This window comes from Halyomorpha halys, unplaced genomic scaffold (assembly GCF_000696795.3).
Source record: "Halyomorpha halys isolate HHAL.00 unplaced genomic scaffold, Hhal_1.1 Scaffold760.1, whole genome shotgun sequence".
Classification (NCBI taxonomy): domain Eukaryota; kingdom Metazoa; phylum Arthropoda; class Insecta; order Hemiptera; family Pentatomidae; genus Halyomorpha; species Halyomorpha halys.
The window spans coordinates 223,749-243,544 of NW_027106953.1; the positions used below are offsets into that span (position 1 = coordinate 223,749).

Sequence of the window (19,796 nt, forward strand, 5' to 3'; positions counted from 1 at the left end):
ATTCTGTTGGTTTTTTTTTGTGTATTTTCATTTTATGGTTATTTAATTATAAGACTGTTAACAGATCGAATGCTACTGGCTAGTCATGATAGAAATACTTGAATATGTCGAAACAACACTATCTACAGATCAGTATTGAGCATTATATTTAAAACCAGAAGAGATTTGATCAATCCCAGAATTTAAAAATAGTCGGAAAAAATGAAAGATAAATCCTTCTTCTCTTCCGGACAGAGGAAGAGACTTCTCTAACGCACTATGTGGGCAGGTGATTTGCAAGCGAGAAACGCATGCGATGTGTGAACAGCGGATAAAGCATGCGATAAACGCAGGAACGTGTGCAGTAAAAAACGCACATATATAGATATAGTTTAAGAAAAAGATTTTCAAAATCAAAGAATTACAGTCCAAAATCCTTAACGCTCCTTACTTTGTCACAAATCAAGTCATCCATCATGACTTCAATGTCCAATATGTTGCCGATTTGGCCTAAACCAGATACCATTCCTTCCATGTAAAACTTCCCAACCACCCAAATCCACTTGTTTCTAACCTGGCTTCTTCATTACCTAATAATCCTCCTAGGCGTCTAAAAAGAAGATGGCATCGGGATCTTCTCTTCTAGAAATGTTATTGGAGTTCTATCAATAGGTAGATTCTCCACATATTTGTAGCATGTCACTAACTCACCTACAGCAAATTTACTTGTTGTATATATGTTATACAGTTGTAAATAACAATAAATAAATGATTAAAAATAAAAATCAAAGAAAATATCTTAATATCAAATCAAAATATTATTTGATCTAGTTTATGCAGATACCACAGCAGTATACAATATCATATTACAGCGGTTCCCAAATTTTGTTTGCCAAAAAAAATTCGCGGCACTCTTGACGAGCTAAAATAGTATAAAAATGTAACCACAATGTTCGTTAGAGTGATTGAAAACAAAGAAAAATTAGAAACAGTACAAAGTTAACGCTAAAATGCACTGTATATGTGCTATTTTAATTTTTTTGTTTACAATATTTTTGAAAAAATAAGGCATTCGCTTGTTACAGAACTAGCTTCCATTATTAAATAGGCCCCAGGACGACACGGTAAAGACTTTTGGAACCGATAATATAGCAGACATCAAAGATAAACAAAAGGTATCTACGTATAATAGACAAACAAGTGGACGCTTTATTTCGTAAACTATTATGGCTACGACCATGATCAGTATGAAGAAGAGATAATAACACCAAAAAAAAAAATTAATACTTATACTATAGTATATGTGACATCTGATATTATATTCACAATATAGTTAAATAAAACTAATCCAAATAAAATAGAATAATGTTTTACATAATAGGAAAGTAATTTAAGATTATTAATATATTAATCAATTTTATTTTTTTAATATTTTGTACATAATATTTTTCTGGTATGTTGATCAATCTACAAACATCACAATCCCTCAAGAAGAGAATCGAATCCTTCTTGGCCAACCCGTCCTACTAAACCCTTTTTTTTGTTCTCTTCATGAAAGAATAATAACATAATTTGTTCAGTCCACAGGAGTATCATTTATATGTTGTTGTTATATAGCTGGACTGTATAATCATAAATACTAGAGGGGGCGCCATATGTCACTAGGATATCCACGTAACCCAGCACTACCCCAGTGGAAGCGGATAATTAGACGCCAAGAGGGCAAAGGGGAGTGGGGGTGTGCTCTTGAGGATGGAACGAGCATCCTATTCTTCTTGGAACCACGGCCAACTAAGTATGTCTGGCTAAGAAGTCAGCATCGAGCGCGTTAAGCGGCGCAGCCCAGAGGATGGTCACCTTTCTCCGTTCAGCAGCAGCGGCACACCATCCATCAGGGGACCCAGACAGCCTAGAAGATCTTTTACCCAAATGGTGACCCTCATCACATCTAACCTATAGACCACTTTTTCTCCCATATCAAAATTATTACTTACTAAACTAACCTTATTGTATTATTTTCGGCCTCCACCTTTCACGAGTTATCTCATTTTATTTGAATATATTGTTTTCTCAATATCACTTTTTCTAACTAAATCCCTTCTGATATAATACCTAGTCCTGGATCTAATTCCTTCGTTACTTAAAATTTGAGGAAGGTCCAGTCAAAACATAATTAATACATAGTCCAAGAGATGGAATATGTATATTACCGCGTCTTCTCTCTTGGATTACCTTCTGACATTATAAGTTGTCGATTACAGGGTCCAATTAAGGTAGTGTAGACTAATGTCAGCCTATGGCTAACGCTGTTGAGTTAATGGGACGTGAAGTGACCATTCCACTGGGCCTAAAACCCCTTTTTTCATACCCTTCATTAAAATAGAATTAGTACTTCATAGATTTTTTTTAATAATTTATTTATTGTTATTTACAACTGTATAACATATATACAACAAGTAAATTTCCTGTAGGTGAGATAGTGACATGATACAAACATGTGGAGAATCTACCCATTGATAGAACTCCAATAACATTTCTAGAAAAGAAGATCCCGAGGCCATCTTCTTTTCAGACGCCTAGGATGATTATTAGGCAATGAAGGAGAAGCCAGGTTAGAAACAAGTGGATTTGGGTGGTTGGGAAGTTTTACATGGAAGGAATGGTATCTGGTTTTGTCCAAATCGGCAACATATTGGACATTGAGATCATGATGGATGACTTGATTTGTGACAAAGTAATGAACGTTAAGGATTTTACGAAGGATTTTTAAGGATTGGATTCGGGAGAAATTTGATAGTTTAGTGGACCCCCAGAGCTCAACTCCGTATGTCCAGATAGGCCTTATAATAGTCATGTAGATCAGTCTTTTGTAATGGATTGGCAATTTAGACCGTTTATCTAGTAAATGTTGTAATAGTCGAAATCGACGAGCAGTTTCCTGTCTTTTCAGTCTTGTATGAGGATTCCATTTCCAAGGAGTTTGTCGAGATGTAGTCCTAAGTAACGGATCTGTTCGACAGGAATAAGTGGGGTATTATTAAAGGATACTGTTGGACAAGAGGTTATTGGTTTACGAAGAAGGGTAAATGTGATTTGGTGGGATTTATCTTCATAGATATGTAATAATATATGAAATGTATTACGTATACTTTACTGAATCTTCTTTCTTTGATTGCCTAGTTGCATTGTGATGTGTTGATATTTGTCCACTTAAGGTGGTATAGTCTAGCCCTAGTCTAAGGCTACGTCATAGAATGGACAGATTGGCTGGTAGAGACTAAACCCCTTTTTTTTTCGTACTCTTCATTAAAATATATGCGTACATCATACATAGAAAATATATAATGTATATACATATAATGCATAATAATTTTAGCTAAATACTAAAACCTCTTTTATTTTTTTTTTGTCGTACTCTTCATTAAAATAAATTAGTACATCATACTTATATAATACATGCAATGTATTATATATCCTTTTACTGAGTCTTCTCCTTATGATTGTCTCAAAAAAGGAAAACCCCTTTTTTTTAACTCTTCCATTAATTTTATTATTTCAAACAAAACCATATGTATACATAATAATGCATAATACATAATATAAATGTCCTTGCTTTGCCTAAGGGTCATTTTAAGGTATGTTCTGGGATCCCCTGTGTGCAGAAGAGCACTATGGCGCTTACTCCACTTAAACCCCATTTAGCAACAGTCCTATCACTTTTGATACATTTACTTAAAACGGGAGAAGAAGACTTGAGATTGTTAAAGTAAGCAAAATTAAAAAATTAAAAAAACGGGGTGAAAGTATACGAATATGTGTTTATGTATAAAGTTTTTCAGCCAACCTTCTGTTATATATCTTTATTTGTTTTAATTGATATAATAATTTTCAATATTTTCTGTTGCTCAAAACCACACAATATGTTTTCATGTTTTGATAAAAAAAATTCAATATTGGGCTCAAAAAACACCAATTTCCATTTTAGCACAGTCAAAAAGTTACCTACAACGAAGTTAACATGTGGGACATAGATCCACTTATTTATTTATTTTATTTTTCTCTTTTTCTCAATTAATGTTAAGTGATATTTAATCCAGATCAATTGATATGGTAAAGTCTAGCAGCACTGTCGGTAAAGCTTGTGAAAGACTCATTGCATTGCATTTTCGGTGAACTAGTTCGCTTTGTTCTCTACTGTAGGAAAGACCGTGCATTATCTACTTTTTAACAGATAAAAAACTGACTAATAATTACAACCATGCCAATGGATTTTCCCGTCCACCAGCTGTAATGAATACTCTCGGGTTTGATTCCGAATTAAAGCGGATTGTAAATCTGACGGGAAATTGCCGCCATTTAAATTAAAATGGCATAACTGTCGGAATCAGAGAGGTATTCTGGGAATAAGCCGATTTCCCAGTGCATTTCCTGTTAATCTATTGACTCGCTAACATTCACTATTCATAACATGCTTCACTGGATTCAAATTTGGCAAATACAAGACTCGTGGTCTATGCTTTTGGCAATTCGCATTGGATAGTATAGATTACTTTGAAAATAAAAATATATATTTCAAGTAATTTAGATAAGTGCCAAAGCTGCATCAAGAATATTTTAATATCTAAAATTCATATTAAATACATTATTTCTTTGTAAAATATCCATAGATATCGATATATTTTAAAGAAATAATTCTTTAAAGATTTAAAGAATAAATTAATTAGTAATCAATAGATTTAATAGATTTTTAGTTAGATATTATAAATATTTTTCATGGAAAAATGATAAAAAAAATCAAAGGCAATATGTATTAGAGTTCTAAAATTTCATTCATAAAATATATGAAGACTAAAAAAACTATAATAAAATTGTATTATGTTAATTAAAACAAAAACATAATTGTTAAAATTAAAAAATATAATATAATCCAATGTCTTTCCCACCTAAATGCTTTACTCCTACTGAGGTATTAAGACATTATGAAAATGCCTAAAAAGAAGGCTCCTGGTTACGACCTTATTACTGCTGAAGTACTTCGGAAAATTCCCAGAAAAGCTTTAGTATTCCTCACAATCTTATTCACCGCTATCTTACAACTAACAACTAAATTCCCTATACAATGGAAATATTTCACGATTTTAATGATCCATAAACATAACCTAAAACAAACAGACCCGATCTCTACAGACCTATTAGTCTTCTTCCAGTATACTCCAAAAATTTTGAAACACTATTACATGAACGTATTATAAACATACTAACTGACCAAAACACATCACCCGACCACTAATTTGGATTTTGTTCATTACATTCCACCACACAACTACACAGGGTCACGGACTTCATTTCCTCTGCTTTTGAATTTAAAAAATACGCTTCTAGAGCATTTTAGGATGTAACTCAGGCGTTTTATAGGGTATGGCACCAAAACCTTCTTTTTAAACTTAAGCCAATTCTCCCAAGCACCAGCTACTTAATTCTACAATCATTTCTCCATGACCGTTTCTTTTCTGTCCGACAAAGCTCTACTAACTGCTACGTATGCTGACGACACTGCTATCATTTCGAGAAACACAGACCCTTTACAGGCCACACTAACACTACGACACAGTCTAAACAATATCCAGACACGGTGCACACAATGGAAAATTAAGATTAATCACAAGTCACATTTGCTCAACGCCACAAAACATGCCCTTCAGTTTACCTTGACAACCACCCTATACCACAAATAAACGGACACCACAAATTTAGGACTTACCTATGACAGAATGTTGACATGGGGCCCACACGTCAAGACAAAACGTAAAACGCTATATTTCCGACTGAGACAATTATATTCTATACTACACAGACGTCCTAAATTATCGCTCAGACAGGAACTTAACGTATACAATTACTTACTAAAACCCATAAGGACTTACGCCTGCCAAATTTATGGACCTGCTAAAAAGACACAGATTCAGAAAATACAAACTTTTCAATCACAATATTTAAGACTGGCTATGAACTCACCACTCTACGTTTCAAACGAGACCGTTCACACCGACCTACGCATTCCGACTGTAACGGACCACATTCATATGACTTACGAATGGTTCCAACACGTTACTTGGACAATAAATTTATACGACGTAACTCGGCGTAGGCTGAAGAGGAGGGACCTCCTAATGTAATAAAATAATTTACTTAACGTCAAGAAGATGCGCCACTGGGTGCTATATATCTAATGCCAACTCATGTCCTTGGTCATTCCTGGTTGTAAAGTATGTTTACAGGTGCAAATAAAAAAGAATGAAAGATAAAAAAAAGTTTTGGTTCTACGGTCACTAGAAAAAACAGAATTGATGAGGAAATAAAAGCGAGGTTGAAGGCGGAAAATGATTGTTATTTTTCAATTGTGAAACTGCATAGCATGGGCATTCTATCCAAAAACTTAAAAAATTATAATTTACAAAACCATTATCCTTCCCACTGTTCATTATGGATGAGAGACGTGGACTCTTACACTAAGAGATGAACAGCACCTTAAAGTTTTCGAAAATAAAGTGTTACATAAAATATTCGGACCGAAAAAGGATGAATTAATGGGAGATTTTAGAACTGTATTAAAACTGATATAGTAGAATTGGAGGGCCATCACTGGAAGGATGTATGTAGACAGCGATTGGTGGTATCAGTGGTATCATTAGTGGTATTTTTATTAAAATTACTCTCGTTTAAATACTGTTCCCTTAGGTTTTCTAGTGTCTTTGGTAGTTTTATAGATATAAAGCTACGAATGAAAACTATTTTTTTTTTTTCAAGTTATGAAATAGCTACCATTTTTTATTCACCCTACCTATACTTGGCAGACCCACAAATTTCGACTAGTACATAGTTTTCATTAAATTAATCAGAAATTGTGGTAAAATAACTGCCTTTTTTTTCCTCCCCGGGTCTTGTATATTAATATTATGGATCATAAGCTCTGAAGACTTTGGACTAAAATAAATAGGTGCTCATAATATTCAGTTGTCCCCCAAAGTTCAAGTCCTTTGGTCCAGATCGGTTTGATTATGATCTTGTAGATCAGTAGTTTGTTTTCAATTGAGAGATGTGAGTTTCTCTTCAGTAGTCTGTTGATTTCTTGTCTTTTAAATCTAGTATGTGGGTTCTTTATTAGTGCCTTGTCTAGTATAAAACATTAGCAAATTGTTACCAATATCTATGAGTTCTTATTGATCAACATAACGAAATAATATCGATTTATATGCAGAAACACATTAATAAATACAGTGAAACTCAACTATTTATCACAAATATATATGCATGTAGGTGAATGTATGACTTTTGTATTTTCTACAAATAAAATTATTTTTATAATTGTTAGTAGAATATTCTAAAAGGTTGGGACATTACCATTGGCAAAAGTACACCAATAAAACGTCGTCAGCAAGGCACTTTTTTGGCGTATAAACAGATAAACACAGTATTTCGAATTCTTATTTTAAACATAAATGAGTAAATTGCATTTATTCTAAAAAATAAATTTAACCCATTTAAGTCTCAAACACTCTTTATTAATTATTTAAATTCCCAACATTTCAGCCAACCTGGCCATCCTCAAGGATAATCTTAATTATAAATTTACAATCCACATTCCTAATTCTAATTGTGCCCATATGTTAAAAAACATTGTTCATAAATGAGTGATAATTTGTCATTAAAATTATTTAAATTAAATAAAAAATTAAAATAGGTGAATTTGACAAAAATTATTAGACCTGGAGCAGAATTCACTGAAAAAAATTAATATTTGGATGTGATATTACCCGATCCGACGACCACAATTTCCTTTTATGATGGAACTGTCACAATAGTTATGTTATTATTTCTGCTTGATGTAAACAAAATATAAAACCAATAGGTAACCAAACTTACACAAATTGTTAGCTAAACGAAACCAAATGTGTGAGATTAAATGACTTAATTAGATGACAATAATGGATATATTAACCTTTCAATCTTAATGTTTTAGAGTAGATGAGTTCAATAAATGCCCACTTTAATGGAGAATTAACCTTTGTCGAGTTAATTAAAGTTTGGTTTTGTTAACCAGGTGGTTTTGAGGTTCCCGACTAATCTCCCTTGATGTATTCTGGGAAAGAGAATTTCGAAGCAGGGAGGACGAGAAGTTGTGCAAGAGACTTTAGAGGCTTCAGTTGCTGGTCTAAATGTAACGACTCAAGTTATCAGTGTACACGGTAACAGACTGTTGTAATGAACTTTATTATACAATAAAAATTTAAAAAACAGGGAATAAATCGATAGTAGTAATTTCAGTATAGCCTTGGAAGTTAAGGCGTAAGTTTTACAACAGCGGCGCAGTTTCTAATCCGATCTGGGGAACGATTTTTATTTTTGTGATGGTCCCACGAAATGAAAACTTGACTCCCTACAGTTAGAACTCCCTCCTCCCCCGTATGTCAGAAATTCAAAAAGGCCAGGAAGGAGGACCTCAAAAAAAAGTTTTAATCTTCAGTGTTAAAGAAAATCATGGAAGACATAGAGATCCTCGGGTCATAGAACATCAGGCTTATTTAAAAATACGTCTGAAGGCATCGGGTTAAAAAAAAATCTGATGCACTGCGAGCATCAAACAACTTTCAAACTTACATCAAATGAACAAATTTATGTGAAAAGTTCATACAATAACTTGTTTATTTTTCTGTTGCCATAGAAATTCTTATTTAAAGTTTCTCGAGGTGCAAATAAGGTAGATTAACTTTAAGTACAAGAGAGAAAAAAAGGCAGTTATTTCGCCCCAATTTTGGAATGGAAACTATGTATAATTACCTAGTCTAAATTGATGAGTCTGCCAAGTATAGGAAGGGGGAATAAAAAATGGCAGCTGTTTCAAGACGTTAAAACAAATAAATTTTTCATTTTTAGCTCTATATCTTTGAAACTATCTATAATATTAGAAAACCTAAGAGAACATCATTTAAAGCAGAGTAAATTTGCTAAAATATGAGCCCTAATAGAGCTATTTAAATTCACTAGTTCTAAAGATATAGCTTTTTAAAAAAGAACATTTCATAAAAAATGCACTGAAAAATTAGTAGTTAGGAAATTAATATTGAGAAATCTTTATCTCAAAAACCATTCGACGTAAAATGTGTATTGACGCTCAAATTGAAGCTAGTTAAATGTACTATAATGCAGTATATAACGCTTATCTTAGTAGAAGTGGAGGCTTTTATAACATTTGACAAAATACATTTTAAAAAATATTGATTTCTCGTTGTTCGAACAGAATTTTTGAATTTATGAAAAACAATATCAGGAAGTATTAGCCGTTTAATTATTTTAACCTACTATGAAGTAGTTTATTACATGTTTCCTCGTAGGTGTAGTGGTTTTTATGATATGAATATGAATTTTGAAACAACTATAAAACAATTCATTTTGTGAAATATCATAAAAAATACCACTTCTACGAAGATAAGCGTCATAAAGTACTTTATAGTATATTAAATTGGCTTCAATTTGAATGCTAGTGGGCATTTATACGTCAAATGGTTTTTGAGCTATAGATTTGTCAAAATAAATTCACTAACTAATGATTTTTTATGAAATCTTGGAAATTATTTAACGAAAACAGCACTATTAGGGCTCATATTTTAGGAAATTTATTCTACTTTAAATGATGCCCTCTTAAGTTTTCTAGTGTTGGTAATTTTAAAGACATAGAGCTCCGAATGACAAATTATTAGTTTAACGATTTGAAACAGCTGTCATTTTTATGACCCCTAACTTACTTGGTAAACTCATCAATTTTGACTAATAATTATCCATAGATTTCGTTAAAGTTATAAAGATTGGGGTGAAATAACTGCCTTTTCTTTCCTGTTAGGCTCGTGTACTATTTGTTCTTGCCAAGAATACAGCGGTTAATAAAATCGTGTACATATGACAGCGATCAGTAGAGATAAGGCATGCTCCGACGTCTTTGCTCTTTCAGTCACTAAACTTCTGTCTATATTTCTCCATTACTTTCCTTAATATATATTTCTCCTTACTTTAGTTTATTATATTTTTTTTTTATAGATATTATTTTTGTATTTGTTTTGTTACTGTTGGCATCCCAAATTATTATCTAAGATTTACAAAATTAAATGTACTTTAGAGGAAGAATTTTTGAAATGTCGTTATTTAAGCCCCACTACGCTATTTCAATGAGGGCAAGTCCTAGCTGGTATTGAAGATCATTTAGTTTTACATTGAATAATTGAATTTAACTATCCTTCGAGCCGGTTTTCGAGAAAATCGTAAAAATGTCTAAAATTGAATCCATAAAGTGGTGTTCCCGGTAAGTAGATTTTAAGGGAAACGTTGTTATACATTTTCATAATATAGTTCTTGACACAGCCCTCGAAGAATGATGTCGTAATTAGAGGATTAAAATAAATCCAAACAAATCCCATCAAATCACCTTTACCCTTCGTCATAAATCTACCGACTGCCCTACAGTCTTCTTTAATAATGTTGATCTTACCCCTGTCGAACAGATCCGCTACCTTGGACAACATCTGGACAAACGACTAACCTGGAATCGTTACACAAGACTGAAAAGACAAGAAACTGCACGTCGATTTCGACTTGTACAGCACTTACTGGACAAACGGTCTAAACTCCAATTCATTAAAAAAGACTGATCTACATGACTGTAATAAGGCCAATCTGGACAAACGGAATTGTGCTTTAGGGCTCATCTAAACCTTCAAATACCTCCCTTATCCAATCTTTACAATCCATAATCCATAAAATCCTCAATGCTCCTTAAACGGCATGAATAATGACCTATATTCTAACTTAAGCCTTCCTGTTTTAAAGAAATGTTTCAAATGTAATTTAAGGGGCATAATGCTACACTCCGATCCACCTATTTCCCTGACCCTTGGAAAATTTCTATAATAAAAATGTTTCCCAAACCCTCCAAGCCACTTGAATATCCATCTTCCTACCGTCCTATTTCACTCCTGCCCATTATGGGCAAACTCCTAGAAAAACTCTTATTAAAACGCCTCTATCCAATCCTTGACTCATATTATGTTATTCCTGACCACCAGTTTGGATTTAGAACATCTCATTCTACCATACAATAGAGTCATCGAGTGGTTGATGTCATATCTTCCACATTGGAGCGCGGTATGTACTGCACGGGAGTCTTCCTCGATGTTGAACAAGCTTTTGATCGAGTCTGGTCCATCCAGGTCTACTCTATAAACTTCGGCAATTCCTACCCCCTACATATTTCCTTATAATCCGCTCCTACCTCACTTATAGAACCTTTAAAGTAAATCATAACCTACCCTACACATCTCTCTTTTCTCAGTCTGCCGGTGTTCCTCAAGGTAGTATCTTAGGTCCCATTCTTTATACGGTTTATACAGCTGACATCCCAACCCACCCTAACACAGTCCTAACAACATACGCTGATGACACATTTATACTGTCTGTAAACAACGACCCAATTAATGCATCCATCACAAACACTACATACACACATAACATCTATTGAAGAATGGTGTCAAAACTGGAGAATCAAAATAAATCCTGACAAATCCCATCAGATCACCTTTACTCTCCGTCGTAAACCTCTACCCTCCTGTCCTACGGTATCCTTTCTAAATACTCCATCTTGACAAGAGCCTTACTTGGAATCCACACACAAGACTGAAACGACAAGAAACTGCTCGTAGATTCCGATTGCTACAACACTTACTTGACAAACGCTCTAAACTTCCCATTCACTACAAAAAATTAGTATACACTACGATAATCAGACCAATTTGGACATAAGGAATTGAGCTCTGGGGCTCCACCAAACCATCAAATTCCTCCCGCATCCCATCCTTACAATCCAAAATCCTACGTAAAATCCTAGATGCTCCTTACAACGTAACAAATAAACTCATTCACAAAGACCTTAACATCCCATTCGTTGAAGATTTGGCCCAAAACAGATATGGGTCTGTTCTTTCCAAACTCCTTAATCATCCTAACCCATTAATTCTTAATCTTTCATCCTTAACAATCCCTGATAATCCTCCAAGGCGTCTGAAAAGAAGATGGCCACAGGACCATCTAATTTAAATTAATGTTTGAAGTACCACCAACGGATGGTTCCTTTCCAAGATTTTCAAGTGTATATGAAACATACAAAATATTTACTTATTGTTTTATTTTGTACAGTTGTAAATTACATTAAATAAATAAAGAAAAAAAAAAGGGGGCTGGTTGGCCGGGAAGGATTGCCTTTTATTATTGTTGGTGTTATGATCTTGTGTTGAGAGAATATAAGAGTCTGTTTTAAAAGTAAAATAAGTAAGGTTACCAAGGGTGAATAGGGTGGCTTTCACGCCGTAAAATATAGCCAGGATCCCATCAAAATATATTGAAATAAAAAAAAAAATGTGTTGCATTATTTAATGTGTCAGTCGAACTATTTTTCCGAATTGCAGAAGTATGTTATCTTACTAAAACTAAATTGGACAACAATTCATATTGGTAAAAATAAAGTAAACAAAAGATTTTCTTCTGTTTGTAAGATTGATTTTCTGTTAGACAGAATATTTAAATAACATTATCCTATAAAAAAAAGTTATTTTGTATGATATAAAATGAGCTTTCCTTGGGGAAGAAAAGGGTCTGAAATAAGTTTCTTCTTTTCGAACTGACAAGATCATTTCCTCAAAAACATTATCTTTTCCTCTATCTTTCCTTTCAGAAAGATACTTTCATATTCTATTGAGGCCGGTGGTTTTATCTCTGTCAGTTTGGGCTGAATTATCCTCTAGGATTATATTTAAAGTAATTAAATCTTTGATAATTTTCAAAATTAAACGTAAATATGAATGTTTTGTGTGCTGATTGTTTTTATAAGAATCTAAGGAGTTGATTGAGCATAGCAACATTAGAAAAGCTGAATATCAATTCGTATGCTATTAAATGATCCTTATCATTATGATTAAACTGTAATGCAAATGTGTGTGTAAGAAAGTTTATCCTAATTCTATTTATATTCTACTGAAGAATACATACTTTATATTGGAGTAATATGGAGTCTACATAAACCATGACGATTATCATCAGCCAGTACATACATGATCTTAAAGGTTTCATTAATTCAATCATTTAGCTAATTACCAAGTGGTATAACATAGAGTATATAAAACAATTATGAAATTCCTCAAAATTTATAACAAAATATTTACAATGAAGGAAAAGATAAAAAAAAAAAATTAACAATAATAACTAATAGTTTTTTATCATTATATTATTTTATATTTCATCAATAAATATTAATATTTACTTTAAATACGAGTAATAATTATACACATATAGTTTATGCATCTAAGGTTTAATAAGGCACAAAAAAATAGAATATTTTTTTTGGGGGGGGGACACTGAATGAATTTCAGATTTGCCCACTGGTCTACTACTAACTTCATAATAAAAGTAGATAAAAACAACATATTTTATAAATTTTTTCATTTGTCAATATTTCGTATTTTGTGGGTAATTTTTTTATTTTGTCTAGGGAAGTATAGAATCTTAAACTTAGATAATTTTTAATATATTTTTTAGTTATAAGTAAGAAACCAAAAAAATTTCCAAAATTATGTTTTTCTTTGGTTTTTTTTAATAGAATTTTGAATGTTAAATCGGTGGTTGGCTAAGAAACAAACCAGAAATCAGATATTTATCACTCTGAAATTATACATTTAGTCATTAAAAAAAAAAAATCTAACATGTTTTATGGAAAAAGCCCCTTTGTTCAATGTCATGATACCCTCGTTTAAAACGTCGTAACTCAAATTTACGATTTTTCGGGTGATGCATATCGTCTTCCATCAAATGAATAATTTTTGTTTAAATATAATGCAAAAATAAAAATAAAAGCCCTTAGTAGTTTTGAAAGTTCAGAAATGACACTCTACTGGATTTAGAGATATGACGTTTTTGCAACAAATTACCTATATCTATAATTTTTAGAACTTTAAAATCACAATTAGAATTATAAACTTAAAATTGAAAATTTTATCAGTAATGAAGTAGATTATGGTAAACTTAATCACATTTTATATAAAATATTAAAAATTTTAAAAATGACATATTTTTTTTTTAATTGGAATTTATCCTGTTCAAATTTTCCACAACATTTAAATAATAAATATTTAACATTAACAACTATAATATTATTTTTGATAATTAAATCGAAACTTCAAGCCTAAATTGTAAACCTTAAACCTATTAACCTTACCATCCTAGTTAGATTTTTTTTTTTTTTTAAATAATTTATTTATTGATATTTACAACTGTATACACATATATACAACAAGTAAATTTGCTGTAGGTGACATAGTGACATGATAAAAACATGTGGAGAATCTACCCACTGATAGAACTCCAATAACATTTCTAGAGAAGAAGATCTCGAGGCCATCTTCTTTTCAGACGCCTAGGAGGATTATTAGGTAATGAAGAAGAAGCCAGGTTAGAAACAAGTGGATTTGGGTGGTTGAGAAGTTTATTATGGAAGGAACGGTATCTGGTTCTGGCCAAATCGGCAACATATTGGACATTGAGATCATGATGGATGACTTGATTTGTGACAAAGTAAGGAACGTTAAGGATTTTACGAAGGATTTTTTGAGGATTGGATTCGGGAGAAATTTGATAGTTTAGTGGACCCCCAGAGCTCAACTCCGTATGTCCAGATAGGCCTTATAATAGTCATGTAGATCAGTCTTTTGTAATGGATTGGCAATTTAGACCGTTTGTCTAGTAAATGTTGCAATAGTCTGAATCTACGAGCAGTTTCTTGTCTTTTTAGTCTTATATGAGGATTCCATGTCAGTCGTTTGTCGAGATGTAGTCCTAAGTAACGGATCTGTTCGACAGGAATAAGTGGGGTATTATAAAGGATATTGTAGGGGAAGATGTCATGGGTTTACGTCGAAGGGTAAATGTGATTTGGTATGATTTATTGGAATTTATTTTAATCCTCCAGTTTTGGCACCATTCTTCAAGGGTGGTGATGTGGGATTGGAGGATTTGGGATACAATGTAAGGATCATTGTTCACTGACAATAGACATGTGTCATCGGCATACGTGGTGAGGATTGTGTTAGGATGGGTTGGAATGTCAGCTGTGAAAACTGTATAAAGAATAGGACCAAGGATACTACCCTGAGGTACACCAGCAGACTGACGGAATAGGGATGAATAAACGCCGTTGTAATGTGGGATGTTCGGAAACCAAACTGGTGATCTGGGATTATGTGGTTGGAATCAAGGACAGGGAGTTAGATTTTAAAAGTATATTGAAGAAAATAATTCTTATATAGGCAGTTTTAAATATATTCATTAGTTTTGGTTTGATTTAAGTCAATGTTATCAGATTTACTTATTTACTGGTTCCTAATTTTTTTTTTATACTAAAGAGATTTTAAAAATTTTTTTTTTTAAAACTCATAATTATTTCCTTCTAAATGATATCAAAGCCATATGAAATAATATCAATTTATGTAACGACTGTTACTCCATTCTGTAATTTTAGAATTCTTCACAAATAAATGTAAGTCCTCCATGACAATTTATGAATTAGGGGATTTTAATATTTAGTTAAAATTTTTTTTTTTAAATCTTGAGAGGGTCATTGTATTTAAAGTTAAAATATCCATTTATGTTTGTTCTATTGTATTCTTGTATTATTAAAACTAATGAATTCAGAAATGGGATTATTTCTTAAGATTACAATGCTGTCTTGTAGAAAATCTAATCCAAGCTACACGCTGTAAGTAATTGGAGAAAAAGTCAAGGAAATGGCTTAATCCCGAATTGCTTTAATTGGCACGACTTTCGGAACAGGGTGCGTGGAATGTCCATGCTGTCCGCTTTTATCCAAGATAGTGATTGGACCGAATAAAATAGAAGGCGGAAAATGGTCGTGACCAGGAGATTTCCTAGCAAGCGTTCGTGTTGCCTCATCATCCAGATACACAATTAGTTAGTGTATACTAAGTACATCGGTATGAACATAATTGCACATACATCTCGGTATAAAATTAATTGTCTTCAGCTCAAATAAAATTCTATGGATCCCCGCAGACCGACTATAGTAGGTTCGACTGAAATAGTACAGAACCAGGAAAAAAAGATCAGTAATGCAATAAAAAGTCGCATGAAAATTATATTTCATATAGGGTATATATTAAATTTTCAATTAAAACTATCAATCGATAAAGCCGAAGCAGTTCAAAAAGCTCTCCACAATATTTAAACACATCCTCAAAATAGTGAGATTGTTGATCAGTTCCGAAAACTTCAATTTGGAATTACACAAACAGGATGTACAGTACAAATATCAATGAAGATAATCTTGACAAAAGGTTTTTTTCCACAATATTGAAGCCAAAAAAAAGCAGGGAAATTCAGCAAAACACGACTCTGGACCACCTTATTGGCAACACTGAGGAAGGAATGGATGGAGAGAAGGTTGTTTTTTGTGTGCTTGTTATGGATTGACGAGTGGAAATTTGTACGAGCTTGTGGAAGGTTTTTTTTGGTTTATTTTATTTTTTTTTTGTGTGTGTGGATTTGAAGGACTGAGGATAAACTTTTAGTTAGTACAGTGTGGTCAAAGACTTTATTTGATGTGATACCAGGAAAGTGGTTCAACATCAACCAGACCAAGTCTCTGCCAGACGATTGAGCTGATTTAAAACACTAGTTATCAATTTAGCAATCTTTTATTGAAGTAAATTAATTATTTGCTGTATCGTGAATGGATTTTAATAACTGATTAAAGTAAGTTGTGGTTGGGAAAATATTTGAGTTCTAAAGGTATCGTTCACCTTTCCTTTATATTATTTTGCTATTAAAAACTATTAGCCACTTAAACTTATCACTAAATGGAACAAGCATTACATGAACCATTGAGCTAACTGGAATATTGGCGCAGCATCGAATATAATTTTTTGTTATTAGATTCAATCGCTAAAATATAAATACTTTATCCAGTCATTTTACAGAATATAGTAATCAGATTTAATAACATTCACTAATAAATAAAATTACTTTTTATAACACAAATAATTAATAAAATAGATTTTATAAAGGGAGTTCATTTATCTACTCGTTCCCAAAACACAATTATGTAAAGCTTTACTCGATATTTGCAATTCAATTATATATATGAAATAATCAATATAGCGACTCGATTCTGAACAATGCTTATTTTCATGAATTGAAATTTACATTTTTTGGGGATTCACATTGTTCGTAAAATAGCTTATTATAAAGTAAGTCTGTTGTGATTGTGTAAGTGGGTCTTCTTTGCTACCTAAGAGATAACATTGCCTTATTGAATTTAAAAATTCATTTTGTTGAGTTCGGCACAACGGTGGCAGTGAAAGTCGCAAGGGCTGGGAGGGAAAGAAGAGAAGTACCTCTCATTTAGTTTTCAGGTATTTTTCTTTCACTTTTATTTTTTTTTAATATGACTCAGGCCCTGGTTTGGCGCTTGAAATTAATTTTTATTTATTTAATTTATTATATATTTGTAAGCTTACCCTAGCTTATTGGATTAATATTATTTTTATACATGACTATAGAGTGGCCAGTGTGCATGCTCCGTAAAATCAAGGTACTGAGAGTAAATAAAATCTTAATTAGGTATAGTACATCTAAGATGAGTTTTCCTATAGTTGAAGGGAGGGGGGGCGGAGTGATGAGCCGTGATAAACGTTATGAAAACGTTTTGTTGTAGACTTTTTTCTTGGTTGGGGGGGTTTGTTATGGTGAGGAGGTGCTAGAGAGGGACGTCGGTGAGCTTTCTGTTCAGGCTAACTCATTTCAGACGTACTATACCTTTTCTTTTTTCTTTTTTTTTTAACAAAATGAATACGAATTTACAGTTTATTCAATTAAAATAACCTGGAAAAAATTGAGCAAAATAATGTTTTACCAAACTAAAAGAAATGGTCAATTAATTATAAACTAAAAGAGAAAAAGGACCCAGCTAGGTTTTTTTTTTTTTTTTATCAAATTTAACAATATCATTTAACTATAATATTTCTTTAAAAAACAGACATTAATTGTATTGTGACTAAAACATTGGCTAACTTTTACTTGTTTTGATGATCACACTCTAGCTACGATGGGGGGGGGGGCCTTTGTGAATTTTTCGCGGTCTTTCAGTCTCCACTCTTTCCCATCTAATCTCCTTTTCGGAATTCCGTCTTCAACCTCGTAAAAAGACGAATTTCGGAATGTATGATCTTCTAAAATCAAATCAGCAAAAGCCCACCAACTGTCAAAATCCATTGCACCCAGGCAACAAGCCTTATCTTCACTTGTTTCCTACCTGGCGAAGGTCCTCTTACGTAGGTAAATTCTAGTTTACATTGGTCTATTACCTCGCCTTTCTTGTAATCTATTTTACGTATTTTTATTAATTACCCATATGTTACATTTTTTTCAACGTTTAGTTGCCTAATTGGTGTAGTCATTGGTCACTAACGCCATTTATTCCTTATTTTATTATTTCCTTATTTTGAAATATCCAAGTTAAAAAGTGTGATGTGAACGGTTAGTCATATGAACCTCTATCTATTCATATATAAAATTTGTTTTAGATCTAAGTGAATTTTTTTATCCGTAATATCTATGCATGAAGGTTTAAATTAGTAATTAAAAAACCTGAAGAAACTCAACATTGTCTTCTTTGCACATATTTAGCAAAAAATACTTGCCAATGGGTTTCATATAACTCAAAATCTTTTACGAACAAAAATCTCATTTCCAACTGCTTCTGATCAATCTAAGTTAAAAATATTCCTTTAAGAAAGGTAATTGTATTGGGAAAACATTTAAATGCATTAATATTGTTGAGAATAAATCCAGTAAAAATAATAATAATAATTAATATTGAAGTTAAATTTAAAGGCAAAATTATTTCACTAATTTTAATAAAATATTTTATAATCCGGATTTGATTTGTAGTCAATGTTATATAATAGAAAAAAAATTAATAAAATTTTCAACGTTTCAATTATTCGCCATCCTCATAAACAAAATTACACATTAAAGTACATACAATCTTAAATTTCCATGGCAAAGGAGGTTATAAAATATTTGATAAAAATTGATGAAATGATTTTGCCATTAAAATTAACAAATTTATTTTAACTTTAAATAAATTTCATATATAAATATTTAAGTTCATTTTGACAATTAGTAGTTACAAGAATTAGTAAAAAAACTGAAAGAGATGTGCAATTAACTGTTAAGGTGAAATGAAATCTATAAGTTGTCACTATTATCAGGATAAACTTAATTGGAGTGAAGTTAACAATAATGTTTATTATAAAAAAAAACGGAAGTAAATAGTTCTTTCGTAATAACTTTCTTTTATTTATTTTAATTTATCCATTACAACGTTTCGACTTTATCTTTCATCAGGGACTCTACAACTCACAATAAAAAAATCCATATTATGCATACAACACAACAATAATCCAACAATTTAATTTAAAACAACTATCTTAATATTATCATTTTTTATAATTTTAAATTTTATAAATTATATCCATCTTCCTACCGTCCTATTTCGCTCCTGCCCATTATGGGCAAAATCCTAGAAAAACTCTTATTAAAACGCCTCTACCCAATCCTTGACTCATATCATGTTATTCCTGATCACCAGTTTGGATTTAGAACATCTCATTCTACCATACAACAGAGTCATCGAGTGGTTGATGTCA

At 32.1% G+C, this 19,796-nt stretch overlaps 1 protein-coding gene across 1 annotated transcript in view; it reads right to left on the reverse strand.

Annotated features, from left to right (window-relative positions):
• Window positions 1–19,796, reverse strand: part of LOC106685949 (pinopsin) — a 109,086-nt gene that overhangs the window by 51,628 nt on the left and 37,662 nt on the right. The gene's annotated exons all lie outside the window — the stretch shown is intronic.